This window comes from Zeus faber, assembly GCF_960531495.2.
Source record: "Zeus faber genome assembly, chromosome: 4".
Lineage (NCBI taxonomy): Eukaryota > Metazoa > Chordata > Actinopteri > Zeiformes > Zeidae > Zeus > Zeus faber.
The window spans coordinates 25,208,570-25,224,878 of record NC_137191.1 but is presented as its reverse complement, the minus strand read 5'-3'; positions in this window follow the sequence as shown (position 1 = coordinate 25,224,878).

The window sequence follows — 16,309 nt, the reverse complement described above, 5'->3', positions numbered from 1 at the left end:
CCCTACCCCCTTAACTTTTTAAGATAAGATAGAGTCCACTCTAATTTGAACATTGTAGACTTATCTTACATTGACATTCCCTTACAATGACATCATTGCATAGTCAACAACCATCAGCTCTTAAAAGCAGCTGAACTAGAATTAAGTATGAGACTAAATACATTTTGACTCATATTGTCTCCTTGCCTTTACCCCCACCCCCCAAAAAAATACAATTTCAGACGTGCAGTGTTTTGTGCAATGCAGAACAACTCAGAAATGGATTTAGAATCCAGTAATTTTGTGCCAATACCAGTTCCACTTCTCACCACAGGGTGGCAGTGGTGCGTCATATTAGAAGTAAATCATCAAAAACACTTTTGCACATGTTCCCTCTTCTTTCTAATTGGTGATTTTGGGTTTTTTTCGTCCATCTACTTGACTGTAAGTTTTCTAATTGAGTTTTACAAGATGTGGATTCTTCCACTATTATCAGTAATAATCATACAGGGAATTACCTTTGTCCACGACGGGCTTACAGAGTCTTATGTGACTATATATGGTTTTTCACATAGTATGCCCAACTGATCATTCCAAAAAAAAAAAAAAGTAGTCATTCCAAAACAACTAATGTTTCAGACGTTCATCTGTTTACCGAGTTTACTTCTGGAAAATAAAATTACATGATTATCAAAAGAGCACAAACTTTTAATTCTAAGCCCGCAAAATGTTTTATACAATCATGTGTATGTGTGTGAGTTTGATATGATGACATTTGATGTTTGGAATGAATTCTCTTGTAATTGCTGCGTGGGTTTGAGGGCGCTCATTGAATTTCAAAGCCGGATTTTAAACAACATTACGAAATATGCTCTCGCTATTTCATATCCAGTGTTTTAAAGTGTGCATGCCCGTGGCTCTGTAACTGTTTCTACTCTAAACCAACAGGCAATTTATTGACATATCGCTGCATCAACTGATCAAGTGATCAACTATTTCTGTATGTGGGATATATTTTACAGTAAATGTCTAAATCGGCAAATAATTCCTATAACTAAGTTCTTTAGTTCTTCTCGCTCATCGCGTAAGATGTCAGTAGTACTTCATCATGACCCCCCCCCCAGTTATTCCAAGACATTGAGATAATATTTCTGTGTTATAATATGTTATTTATATATTCATGTATTGTTTATTGTAAGTTATTCTTAATTTAATAAAAGCATATTTCCATCTTTTTGTTGAATTAATATCATTGTTGAACTTTTTTGAGTCGACACCCTTTTAGAGTACAAATTTACATTTGTACTCTATTCATAAGCCCCAAGAAGACATTACAGAAAGACAGGCTGGGTCCCAGAGCCCCTTAAAATTACCACCAATGTTACTACCCGCTGTCCCAATTATATCATAAGACCCGAGAAGTGGCCTCAACCAGCCAGCCTCCAAAGCAGCTTTGGTGGACGGTACAATAGTATTTCCTGGTAGGATATTTTGAAGATTAAATCTTGATGTCAGTGGATTGAAGCCAAATTTCATCACAATTGAAATCGCAAATTAGTTTGTCGGACAAATTTGGGATGAGTAATTTAAAGTTTAGCCTGCAATGACCTGTAAGACAGAAGTAAAATTAAATCATGATAAAAAAAAGCCCTCCTTTATAGGTATACTCCAAGATCAGTCACCTATCAATATGTGTCATCAGAAGGCCAGACAGTAGCACATTACAATAGTCTGAGGCGGCATGTTACATATGTGTGAACTATGGTCTCCACATCACTCATGGATAAATATCTAAACAATGTTTCTGAGTTCAACAATGAAATTATCAAAGTTCAAAGCGGCATCTCTACCCAGGTGCCTATGTCTCGCAGACCCGATAACCAACATCTCAGTTTGATCAGAGTTCAAATGAAAAACATGACATCTACAGTTTATTTATTAGGGTTACTTAGTATTTCTTACAGCATTTATAGTTTGTCAGCATAATAATGAAAACGAATGCCATAGTTAAGTATAATAAACCCCTTTGCACTAATAACTTTAAATAATGGGGGAGAGTACAGAACCCTGAGGTACACCATAGTTAGCATTACAATACTCAGACGTCACACTGCCATGAATAACATGGTGTGTCAACTATGGTGCACCAGCAGAGTAACAAAAGCTGTGCTTAAGTCCAGCATTTTTTGCTGAAAGTGCTGTGAATTACCCAGATTTAAGATTCCGTGTAAAAGATCAGCATTATTTCCTGCAGGCTGTGCAGGAATTTTGCTGATTTGCAGAATGTACAGGTGAAAGCAAGTCCACACGCTGCAGGAAGAATGAGGAGAATAAGGTCCGGTGGGAAGAGGTCACCAGCTGTGATTTTGGGATACAGTAATTGGACACAGTGTGGAATACAAGGAGTGCAAAAACAGAATGACTTCATAACAAAATTATTGCACTCTGTTGCTGCCCAGGGCAGTAGCATATTTTACTGATGTCGGGAGTCACAACTGCCTCGGACCCAAATTTCTACTGCTAAATGTATTACATTTGTGCAGTTGACTTCATGGAAGTCTTTAACAGAACATATTCTCTGAATTCTTGTAAAGACAACAAAGAGGGCTGCAGTAGGTATTGTTGTTTTAGCTGCTGGCAATCTACACTATTAATCCCCAGGGGGAAATTCTGGAAGTTACTTCTGGAAGTTATTGCACAACAAGGATTTCTCAACAAATTGTAAGCATGTCCTGCTGCTGTCATGTCCAAGTGCTTTAAACCTCCAAAATTTTAGTCTCTACTATATTGTCGAAAAACGTTTGATAAGGCAATAACTGGGACTTTTTCCTTTACAGTCCTGCTAACCACACTCTCCTGACTGCCTAACACTGAGTATTATATTTTGGTTTTTTTACAGATACATGAGGCAATTCCACTTTGTTGCAGCAACTAAAAAGCTAAACTATCATCCTGGTTGTATTATCCCCTGATTTACAGGGCCCTTTTCCTCCACATTTTAAGGATCATGCCATTTAGCCAAAATAATTACATTAATTCTTTGGAATAAATATTAGGCTCTTCTCATGAGATGTGGGAATGACTCAAACAGAACAGAACAGGGGTCAATGAGCAAACAGCAAAGTGTCTGCAATACCATTGGACTGCAACTCTTCCTGCAGCTATTCTTTTTGGAATCTGCATTATTCTTTAAGAGCCCAGCAAGGGGTAACATACTGGAAAGACATGCATATGATGTGTGCATGGAAGCATCTTTTCAGGGCAGCTGTCCTATTTGATGATGATGATGATGATATTCATCTACTGTCAATGGGAATGGATTAAATCGCCTATTTTTAGCGGATTTACCCACGTGTAAATAAGGTTTATTAGAGGTGGGTAGCTGCAGGATATTCTTGTTCATCACAGCAGAAATGGCCCAACTCCCGGTAAAGTCACTTGTAATATCCGGCCTTGAATTCTGCAACTCTGTTGGGGTTAGACTATCTGCCTCTGACATCAAATTTCCACATTCAATGCTGTATGCATTGTGGCTACATGCCTGTGGATGCTGTGCTTTCAATCAATCTAAATTCTTTAATGTCTCCATCCTTCACAGGATTAGCTCGTGTGCGGCATTAAAATTGAGAGACGTGAGAAAAAAACAGGCCAAGGTAGGGATGTGGCGTGTCAGACTGTCAACATGCAGGCCCTCCGCTGCCCCCACCCAAACCCTGGTGGCCCGCCCCCAGCGCCAAGGGGCATCCACAGTAACCCACCAGACACAGAGGGCACAGAGAGCCAAACCCTCCTTTTCCCAAGCAACTACCTCAAACTTCTCCTGGAGCATGCTGAAGCATTTCCATGCCAGCTTAGAGATATAATCCCTCCAGCTACTCCCGGCCCAACCCCGGGGTCTCCTCCCCATTGGCCTCCAAAGGGAGGCTTGCAGGGGGCATCATTACCAGATGCCTAAACAACCTCAACTGATATCTCTCAATGTGAAGGCGCAACTGTTAACTCTGAGGTCCTCCTGGATCAAAGAGCTCCTCACCATATCTCTGACAATGTGCCCAGAAACCCTGTGAAGGAACCTCATATCAGACACCAGTACAGTGCATGCATTACTGCAGAGGCTGCACCTGACTATCTGCACCCATCATCTCACAACCTCACGATACCTACCCCGAACCTCTATTCCATACCTATCCCCATCCAGCAAGGTAAAAGGCACCTTTTTATGGACAAGAGACCATGGCATCACATTTGGATTGAGGCCATGCTGACTCTCACTTTAACCGTATCATACTAGGCCAGAAGCCGTTACAGTGCAGGCTGGAGATCACAGCGGATTTGGCGAAGAGGACAACAGCAACAACACTGAGGCGGACCCCATCAAACGGGATAGACTCCAGTCTTGTGCTAAGCCTTGATATCCTGTCCACGAAAATCACAAACAGAATATAAGAAAAGGCAACTCGGGCAAGGATGTCAGAGCTAAGCACCGACAGCAAATCGATTTGACTTAATGCTGAGGATACAAACACAACACTCACTCCAATTGTATAAGGAACAAATAGTGTGCAACCAGACCCAGTGCCAGTGTAAAGTAACTGGCCAGGTATTTGTATATCGCCTGTGTGTCTGTGTCAGGGAACCAGGGAAAAGCCACTTGGTAACCCTTGCATTCACCAGGACAAAGTATTCCCACCCCTGCCCAGCGCCTATCCCCATGTGTGACTCCGGAGTACGAAAGTCCAACCCCAGTCAAGGCCTTTGGTTCCAGAACTGTGCACAGAGGCAAGACCGACTTTATCCAGTTGGTACCTCTCAACCTGCCAACCCAACTCAAACTCCTCTCCCACCAGAGAGGTGTGACATTCCACACACCCAACGCAAGTTTACATTTCCGGGGTCCCACACACCTAGGCCTACTCTGCCTTTGCCTGCCGTGCAGCAGACATCGCACCTGATACTCATGATTGGACTTGCTGGTAATGGCCTCACAAGATAACGGCCACACACCTGACTGAAGGACAACAATGGCCGAAGTAGATTGCTCACTGTGGCGTACAAAGTGGCATGGTCAAGCACAGGCTGCGGATGACAGCACGGTTCCCTTTTCCCGCGGCCACCAAGCTGCCTCGAATCCGTTTAATCAGCGCCCGCATGGCACTGATTGGTCCAACTCGAGGCAGGGAGTTTTCATAATGTTTTGTTTGTCTTACAGAGGAGATCGGCGCATAGGATCGTGAGCAGCTCAGGACTGGACATCATCTGATCCAGGCAAGCAGATTTGGCAGTAAAAGCTGCCCAAAAGTGCCTAGAGTTCCTGAGGAGAAACAGGAAGCATTCCTGCCAAAACTATCACCAACTTCTACAGATGCACCATTGAGAGCACCCTTTCTGGCTGCATCATTGCTTGGTATGGCAGCTGCTCATCAGCTGCCATCTCCCCTCCATGCAAGGCATCTACCACACAATGCCTCAGGAAAGCACCGAAAATCATAAAAGACTACAGCTACCCAGGCTATGGACTGTTCACATTGCTGCCGTCTGGTAGATAAAGCATTCAAGCATGTACCACCAGACTCAAACAGTTTTTATCCCCAGGACATCAGACTTCTTAACCAGCAATACTAAGCTACTGACCATATTGATGACACTTGAACAAGTCTACATATGCTCTGTACATTCATTGTAAATTACCCAGCCTAACGTACATATTCATCGGCATACCTCCACTTTATAATATTTAAATTCTTATTGTCCAGCCATACTCTCTCTCTGTCTACAACATCACGATATGCTATAATCCCCATTTTTGCATTCCCTGGAACTGTTGCCAGTGTTTTATTATCATTATTTTTATTATGTTTATAATTTTTTGCTATTCTTGCAAGATTTTTGATAGCTCTTGCCATATTTATTTTACTAGTTTTGCCCTCATTTGCTAACTCTTTTACCAATTAAATATTTTCTTTCAAGGCCTTTCACTGTTCAGAATGGCCCTGTGTTACACTGTACATTTGATAATAAAACTCTTAATTGACTATAATCTGACTATAATTTGTCTTATGAACCACATGTTATGATCAGTAATGGCAGACCCAAACAAAGGCACGGATAATGGAATTAGATAATATAAAAGGGGTTTATTGCAGGGGTAAACGGGATTGAGGATAGAAGGCAAGGCAGAAGGTGGAGAGGCGATGGTGGATCGCAGAGATGAGCTGAGCTGAGCAGGACAGGCGGACAAGGGAGTGAGTGTGGCTGGTGAAGGATAAGCCCAGGGGGTTAGGTAAGAAAGCAGGCGAGGCAGACAAGCAAGCAGGCAAATGGACCGGAGGGTAGTTATCCTGGAAGCACAAGGAAGCACGGTAAGTACAAGTATGCTAACAACACGAGGAATAACTCTAAATATGCTATTGCAGAGCTGCTGAGAGTGAGAGACTACCACAGTAGTTGAAACAACGATCTGGTGATGAGTGGATGGAGAACTGGAGTAGATTTACTGTGGAGTCGATTGAAGGCAGATGTGCAGACTGGGCAGGTGAGGTGAACGATCCGCAATCAGGAGGGAGCTGGAGAATGCCAAGGGAGGAAGCCACGCCTAAACCACAGACATGCAAATACCCCCCCAAAAAACGAGTGCTGGATCTGGAATGGTGCTAGTGCCAGTTTGCAGTTGGTCCAACTTGCGGAAATTCTAAGAAACAGTTTTGCTTTATCACGGGAAAACGGGCCCGAGAGCCACGTCATTATGCATTATGTTCAGTAGAAGAACGTTGGGGTACCTTGATTAGTTTGTGGAGCTGGGCGCTTTGTGACATCATCATCCAATTTGTTTATGTCCAGGTTTCGTCTCGGCGGGGGCATTCGCACCCGGTGGGGTGTGCCGTATATGGATGCATGATCAATTGTATTTTCATTGTCATCGCAATATGAACATGCACGATAAACACATAGCACAAGACTGCCTGAAACCGGATGAATAAGAAAAATCATTGTATTAGATAAATGTTTTTTATTTTTATTTATTCTTTTTTTAAATTCGCCCGAGAAAGCAACGCCATCCGCGTTCGATTAATCAATGGACTCATTCTGGACGTGGACACACGGTGGACACACCACCGATTAAAAGCACTCCAGCCCATCACACTCCTTACCCCGACATGCTTCTAGTCTGTCCGGGAATTTTGATATTAGCCGAGAACACATACACTCGCCAATCCTACTACAAACAACACCCCACCAGACCAGTGTCTGCAGGGCAGGAGGGGTGAAAGTGATTCGGGTTTGACTTGCTTGGAGGTCTCGTACCCCCATAACCCGCAATTTTAACTGCAATTGCCGACAGCACACATTGAGCACTGGGGTTTTCCAGGGTGGCGGGTCGCTGGTGGCTCGGTGTGAGGTGTCCTGGCAACCTGTGCCTGGTGGCTTATGGTGTGCTGTGACCTGGCAGGGCTGTGGAGAGTGCTGCCAGGGGCCTTCCAGGCCCCCCTTGGGGGCTGCTTGCTGTCGTGGGTGTGGGTTGGGGTGCAGGGGGTGGCTGTCAGCCTTTGCTCCTGCTGTGCGGCTTCTCTGCGGCGAGTGGTGGGTCCATATATCTGGCAGCCGGCTGGCGTCGGCAGGGCCTGCGGTTCGTGCCTGGCGCCCGTGGCCTGGGTTCCGTGCATCTGGCTGCGTCTTGTGCCTGCACTTGGGGGTGGGTTGTATCTGTGCGCCCTGGTGGTGCGGGGTATTCTTGTGCTCCCTAGGACTGGGTTGGTGTGGTTTAAGCATCCACACCTGTCTTGGATCTAGTAATTGGGCCCAGGATCAAGGGTTGCTGTACGCCTGTTGCTCGTCAGAGTAATCAACGAGCACAGGTCAAATCACCCATCCCAAAACACAGACACACACAGGAGGAACCCTTGTCATGACATGTTTCCATCTGCTCCAGGCTTGTTCTATCTTGCCCACACTCTACAATAAACTGTCTTGGGTATAGGTAATTGGACCAATAAACTGCTATGCTTCATAAACATCGCCTGTGTCTCTGTGTCAGGGAACCTGGGAAAAGCCACTTGGTAGCCCTCGCATTCACCAGGACAAAGCATCACCGCTGGTTTTCCGCTTTGGTGTGCAGCCAAAGCTTTTACCACAGCTTGAGTGCAGCTTGTTTTGTTTCACAGACATGAATGATATATAATATATTTGACTGTTCTGTCGAGTTAGCCATCTTCATGCTGGTGCGGATGGACTGGCAGAAACAGAGCAATAAGAAGAAAGGAGGTAAAGTCTTTGTTAACTTCAAAGGGTGTACATATAACTGTGAAGTTAAGCATCTGTGTCGCGAAGTCTTATGGACAACCCAGTTGATGCAGGAAATCCCAGGACACACCACAACACAGAGGCAGCGAGCGTCAATTAAGAAGTTATTTTATTACAATTCATCCATTAAAATAACTCCACCAATTGCACTGGATAAGGGGGCCTAAAGCCGATGACAACCACACAGCAGTCTAGGTCTAAATTACCGCGAGTATATGCACGGGACTTACGAGACGGCAACTGTATAAAAATGCATTCACGGCAAGCTGCATAAAAATGTGCATCCACGGCAAACGTATAAAAATGCATCCTCGGCAAACGTATAAAAATGCATTCACGGCAAACGAATAAAAATGCATTCACGGCAAACTGTATAAAAATGCATTCACGGCAAACCTTCGTTAGATTTATGACTGAACTACCACAAATCTCTCAAACCAGCACACCAGCCGTACGTGTAAATTATGGACTGCACTAACCTTACTGGTGGCCTGCCTAAGGCCTACCCCCAAATCTAACACTTTGGCAGGTTACCACAAGGTACAAAATACTAAGGGCACAAACAGACAGAAAGATAAGTCGTCCGTTCGGTCGGGGTCCCTCCCGACCGAAATTAAGGACATAAGCAAGGCAAAGTGGGATCCGCCGATGGTCACCGCAGACCTGGCAGAACGTGCACCAGTTGCGGGGCTCCTAAGTTGAGTCGATCCCAAGCAGCCAGGACTTTTACTTTGACAGCAGGCGGGGCGTTGGCATGGGAGTGGCCCGGAGTCCCACGTAGGGCTGACGTCACTCTGGGGATTCCAGGAGGGGATCGATCGCTGTAGCTGACAGAACAAACAGACAAAGTATGAGCCTTCCCGTTTCATTGGTGGGGCGGCCCTCTCACACAAAAGCGCTACTGGATTCCAGAAGTCACCGTTCCTTTAGGAAGTGTTTGAGATCGCAGAACATATGTCTTTCGTCGACTCGTCTTCTCCGTCAACACACTGCAGAGAACCGGGCCGGAACAGTCAGACGTCGCGTCCGTGTCAGCACCGAGTAGCCGATCCCAGCGACTCGCAGGGAACTCGTCCTCCCCTGGCAGCTCGCTGTGAACTCCCGCTTGAGTTCCAATCGGCATCTTTTATTTACCGTCCGTTTATGAAGTAACCAATCGGTTGTCGTCCGCTGTCCTTGCCCATTGGCAACAGCTGTGTCTTGTTGTCATCAGCTGGGTCGTGCTGATTAGCGCCTAACCATATGGAAAACTACCCACCAGCAAAAACATTGATCCCACTGTCCCAAATAGTCCATGAAGCACACCCTCATATTACAGGTCAATATGCATAAATAAGCATACTATTATTAACAGTTAACCAATAAAATTACAGAGGGCCCACACGACATAATTCCCCCCCACTTAAATGGTGGTTGTCCCAACCCAACTGCTACTCACTCATATCTTTGGGGAGGTACCCCGTGATTGGACCGTTGCGAGCGCCTGACCAGAGGCACAACTTCCCCCAGTATCTCCTCATCTTGTTGGAGATTTCCTTGAGTCTCGGGGGCCGGAATCTGTCTGTCTGGGCCTGGGGCTAGAGGAGGCTCTGGACGTGGTGAAGGGGGCAGCACTCCCATCCCTGGCCATCGGGGTGGCGGGTCTGTTCCCTCCCTTGGTGGTCCAGCTGCGAGTCTCAACAGGGGCGGAGGAGGACCCTGGAGACCAGTCGGGCAGGGACGCAGATTGTTCCGGTGCATGGTGCGGACAGGCCCTTCCTTCCCCTCAGGCCGGATGCGATAGACTGGCTGCTCAGGACGCAACTGAGAAAGAACCACAAAAGGAGAGGGGACCCACCTAGGCTCCAGCTTGCCCCTAGCCCGACGGCGGAAATTTCGGACTAGGACCCGCTCCCCTGGCAGTAATTCAGTGGCCCGGGCCCTCCGGTTGTAGCGTGCCTGGTCCCAGGCCTGCCTCTGATGGGTGCGTGCTTGCACCCGGTGATAGGCGGCAGTCAAGGCTCGGTGGTGATGTGGGACCCATCCATCTAGGGTGGTGCGCTGCTGGGGAGGCCGAACATCCACACACAGATCCACAGGGAGCCTGGCGTGCCTACCAAATATCACGAAATGGGGAGTTAGCCCAGTGGCACTATGAATAGTGCTATTATATAGCTGTACCAGCGCAGGCATCTTGGCTGACCACTGGGACTGCTCCTCCATATGCAAGCAGGGACAGCAAAGTCTGGTTGAACCGCTCGACAGCCCCATTACCCTGTAGATGGTATGCGGTTGTCCGGCTCTTAACACACCCATACAGGGCACAGAGCTGCTGCATCAGTTCGGACTCGAATGCTCCCCCTCTGTCTGACAAAATCCGCTCCGGGCAGCCGAACGTCTGGATGAATGCGGCCCACAGGGCCTTCACAGTAGTGCCAGCGGATTGGTCTCGGGTGGGTACTGCTACCGCATAACGGGAGAAAAGGTCAGTAATAACCAGGATGTAGGGTTACATGTCGCCTGGTCTGCCTAATGACAAATAGTCCAACCCCACAACTTCAAACGGGGAAGTAGTTTGTATGGATTGAAGGGGAGCTCTCACTTCTGGGCCAGCCTTGCTTACTGCATACGCCACACAGTCTTAAGTCCAGTTGCTGCTGTCGGTGGCCATCCCGGCCCAGAAGAAGCGTCGCCTCAGGAGGCTCAGGGTCCGCTCTGCGCTAGCATGCCCTGCAGCCCGATGATATTGGGCCCATATGTCTGGGGCTGCACTGCCTGGAACAATGATTAGTTGGGCCTCTGCACCGGTATCTGGCTCGTTCCCCATCTTTACCAGGACCCCATCCCGGACCTCGATCGCCTCCCAGTCTACCAGCAGCCTCTGTAAGGGTCGGGAAAGGGTGGTGCGTACTCCATCCGTCGGGCAAGCACGCCGGTTCTTCCAATCATGCAGTTGCTGCAAGTCGGGATCTGCACGCTGCACGTCCCTCCATCGACTAGCGGGTGCAGCAGGGGGCACAGCCTCTTCAGTGTGGGGTGGCGGTGATGCAGATTCACCTCCCTGGGGTTGTAGGTCCAGACCAGCCTCGACTGCAGACACCATGGCTTCCCCCGGCAGGCGGGACAGAGCGTCTGCATTCCCGTTTCTATTGCCTAGGCGGTATTTTACAACATAGCGGTAGTTGGAAAGCTGTGCCACCCACCTCTGCTCGGTAGCCCCGAGGGTCGCCGTTGCCAGGTGCACCAAGGGGTTGTTGTCGGTGACCACCTCAATCTCTGCCCCCCAGAGATAGTCTTTGAACTTCTCAGTGACTGCCCACTTGAGCCCCAGCAGCTCCAGCTTAAATGAGCTGTAGTTCTGGTCATTCCGTTCCGCTGGGTGCAAACTGCGGCTTGCGTAGGCAATCACCCTTTCTTTTCCGTCTTGGGTTTGAGATAGCACAGCTCCCAGACCCTCTAGACTGGCGTCGACATACACCCGGAAGGGCAGGTTGAAGTCAGCGTATGCCAGGATCGGGTCATCCAGTAAGGCAATCTTGAGCCTTTCAAATGCCGTCTGGCAGCCCTCCGTCCACTGGACTGTGGCAGACTTTACTCCAGCGGTGCCCTCGAGGAGGCGATGGAGGGGGCTGGCTATTTTAGAAAATCCTGATATAAATCTCCGATAATAGCCTGCAAAGCCCAGGAAGGAGCGCACTTGCTTCACAGTGCGGGGGACAGGCCACTCTGCTACTGCCACCGTCTTCTCGGGGTCTGTAGCGACACCACGTTGACGACTACATGGCCCAGGTAGCGGACCTCCCGCCAGAAGAGGTGACACTTCTGGGGTTGAAGCTTGAGTCCGTGGGCTTGCAGGCGCTTGAAGACCTGCTCCAGGTGTTCCAGGTGGCTGTCAAAGTCAGATGAAAACACTATGACATCATCCAGGTAAACTAATAGAAAATCATTCACCTGGTTGCCAAGACAGCGTTGCATCAGGCGCTGGAATGTGGCTGGGGCATTGCACAGCCCAAAGGGCATCCCCTCGAACTGGTACAAGCCGAGGAGCGTGGTGAACGCGGTTTTCTCTTGGTCCCGAGGATCCACTTCGACCTGCCAATACCCACACGCCAGATAAGAGGTGGAATACCAGGCCACTTTTTTCAGTGTGGTGAGGGACTCCTCGATTCGTGGCAGGGGGTAGGCGTCCTTATGCGTCAGGGTGTTCAATTTCCGATAATCGACGCAAAAGCACCAGGAATCATCCTTCTTATGCACCAGCACGATCGGGGCGGCCCAGGGGCTTGAACTCTCCTTCACCACCCCTTTCTCTAGCATGCCTTGCAAGAGTGCACGCAGCTCGGGGTACATCCGTGGTGGAACAGGGTGGTATCGCTCACGCACTGGTGCTGCAGTGCCCGTAGGGATCTGGTGCAGGACCGCACTGGTCCGCCCAAAATCATCTTCATGGGCTGGGAAGACAGGGGCCCATTTACGTAACAAGGCAGTCAGCTGCTTCTGCTGGGAGGAAGACAAGTCTTCCCCTTGCAACGCCAAGGCTGGATGACTGCCCGTCTCCTCGGCTTTAACTGGCTGTACAGCCACTTCCACCACCGCTGGCTCCGGGCTGGTTAGCACCATCTCATGCTGGCCTTGCACCTCTTCGGCTGCTACCTGGACCACGGCGGCCAAGGGTCGGCCCTGTGGGAGCGGGACTGGATAGGGGTTTGGGTTGCACAGTCGGACGGCGTCTCTTCCTTGTCGCATCCAGCCAAGGGTTCTGGCCACTCGCCACTCGTGATCCGCTTCGTCCAGATCCTCCACCATCACTACGCAGTCGGGGTGACCACTGCCTTGGGTGACCTTGGTCCACAGCAAACACCTCTATCTCAGGGGGGAGGATGACTGGTGGCTGCGGTTCCAGCTTGGTGACTCCTTGGAAATGGAATCCTGGTCCCGGCACCAAGGTCCGTCTGCAGGTGGCGAATGCCTGAGCCCAAGCTGCCCCTGCGGTTTGGCTGTTGGTCGACCGGAATGCCGTCTCCCCGGGGTGATTTCCCTGGAACACCTGCTGCCAGTCAGAAATGATGTTCATTCCCAGTATCCCGCAGTCAGCCCCCATGCAGCAGTCCTTCACAATCACCACCCCCTTATCCACTAGCTGAACCCCACCTACTTCAAAATTGAGGATTGTATAGCCGACATACGGTATGGTCAGGCCGTTGGCTGCCCTCAGGGTGAGCCAAGGGATTTCTTCCGCATTATGGATTTTGCCTGCTCCAAAGTACTTTTGGAAAAAGGAGTAGCTAAACAGTGTGACTTGAGACCCAGTATCTAAAATACAGGGGATCTTCTTACCTTGTACCCTAATCTCTACTTGGGGGCATTCTCCTACCATCGAGGGCCTCTGAGCAGCAGTCTGGGTCCCGTTTTCCCCGGTGGCTTGCCCCACAGCAACCGAGGGTGCTAAAAACCCGGGTTAGACGGGCACTGCCTCCGGGGGCAGCGTCGCTGAATGTGGCCTGACTCACCACAATCACGACAGATGGGCCGGCCTTCTGCATCCCATCGGTACAACTGTGACTCCCCTTGGGCTCTCCAGACTGGTCGAGGTCTGGAGGTGGTGGGGGCAGTGTCCTGGACCCGACGCTCCCTTACGGGCGGGTCTACCTGGTGATCTCGAAGCTGCAGATTCCGGAGGTCTTGTACCAGGATCTTACCAAGAGCGGACAGCTGCTCTTTTAGATCTTGCTGTAATTCCAACTTAAAGGTCTCCTTCCACTGCTGCCAGGAGGAGTCAACTGCAGGGGGGGCGGCGGCCGATCTTTGTGCATCCACCCGGCATGCTTGTAGCTCCATTTGGTCCCGCTCCTGCTCGAGTACCTTGGCTTCGGTGTACGTGGCTGTAAACGACATATCTGGTCTGCGTCGCAGCTGACGCTGGAGCTCCTGTTGAATGGGGCTGGGCCGTAGGCCCATTGCAAACTGTGCACGAAGCATCTCGTCATCTCCATCCGCTGGGCCTGGGTCAGCCGCTCGCCAACGATGGTGTAATCCTCACAGCCGGAGAGTGAAAGCTCCCACCCCCTCATAAGTCCCTTGTCGGCACTGGAAGAATTGCGCCCGGAGCTGTGCCACCGACGTGGCTCCCCCATATAAGCCCTTCAGCAGGGTGAAGATTCTCTCGTCGGTGACTTTGTTGGCGGGTGCAGCCAGTTGTACTTCCTGCTTTGCTTCACCCTCTAAAGCACTCAGGACAAAATCCACCCTCTGTTGGCCATGTAGCCCCTGTGCCCGGAGATAGGCCTCCATCTGTGTCTTCCGTTCCCCAAAGGCAATGGCTCCTCCTTTGCTGCTAAACTTGGGGATCCAGGCCCCCCCCATGAACCATGGCATCATCACTGTGTGGCCTCCTGGTCTAGGCTCTGGCTTGGGTCCATCACCTGGCCTAGCGCCCTCCATGTTGTGGGTGTTACTGGGATCCTGCCGACAACGCCAAGAAAAGCGGGTGTCGCAAAGTCTTATGGACAACCCAGTTGATGCAGGAAATCCCGGGACAAACCACAACACAGAGGCAGCGAGCGTCAATTAAGAAGTTATTTTATTACAATTCATCCATTAAAATAACTCCACCAATTGCACTGGATAAGGGGGCCTAAAGCCGATGACAACCACACAGCAGTCTAGGTCTAAATTACCGCGAGTATATGCACGGGACTTACGAGACGGCAACTGTATAAAAAGGCATTCACGGCAAGCTGCATTAAAATGTGCATCCACGGCAAACGTATAAAAATGCATCCACGGCAAACGTATAAAAATGCATCCACGGCAAACGTATAAAAATGCATTCACGGCAAACGTATAAAAATGCATTCACGGCAAACTGTATAAAAATGCATTCACGGCAAACCTTCGTTAGATTTGTGACTGAACTACCACAAATCTCTCAAACCAGCACACCAGCTGTACGCGTAAATTATCATTTACATTTAGCAGACGCTTTTATCCAAAGCGACTTACAATTGTTCAAACACCGACGGACGCAGCCATCAGGAGCAATTAGGGGTTAAGTGTCTTGCTCAAGGACACTACAGCATGCTAGCAGGAGGAGCCTGGGATCGAACCAGCAACCTTTAGATCACTAGACCACCAGCCCTACCGCCTGAGCTACCATCCCCATAGTTTATGGACTGCACTAACCTTACTGGTGGCCTGCCTAAGGCCTACCCCCAAATCTAACACTTTGGCAGGTTACCACAAGGTACAAGATACTAAGGGCACAAACAGACAGAAAGATAAGTCGTCCGTTCGGTCGGGGTCCCTCCCGACCGAAATTAAGGACATAAGCAAGGCAAAGTGGGATCCGCCGATGGTCACCGCAGACCTGGCAGAACGTGCACCAGTTGCGGGGCTCCTAAGTTGAGTCGATCCCAAGCAGCCAGGACTTTTACTTTGACAGCAGGCGGGGCGTTGGCATGGGAGTGGCCCGGAGTCCCACGTAGGGCTGACGTCACTCTGGGGATTCCAGGAGGGGATCGATCGCTGTAGCTGACAGAACAAACAGACAAAGTATGAGCCTTCCCGTTTCATTGGTGGGGCGGCCCACTCACACAAAAGCGCTACTGGATTCCAGAAGTCACCGTTCCTTTAGGAAGTGTTTGAGATCGCAGAACATATGTCTTTCGTCGACTCGTCTTCTCCGTCAACACACTGCAGAGAACCGGGCCGGAACAGTCCGACGTCGCGTCTGTGTCAGCACCGAGTAGCCGATCCCAGCGACTCGCAGGGAACTCGTCCTCCCCTGGCGGCTCGCTGTGAACTCCCGCTTGAGTTCCAATCGGCATCTTTTATTTACCGTCCGTTTATGAAGTAACCAATCGGTTGTCGTCCGCTGTCCTTGCCCATTGGCAACAGCTGTGTCTTGTTGTCATCAGCTGGGTCGTGCTGATTAGCGCCTAACCATATGGAAAACTACCCACCAGCAAAAACATTGATCCCACTGTCCCAAATAGTCCATGAAGCACACCCTCATATTACAGGTCAATATGCATAAATAAGCATACTATTATTA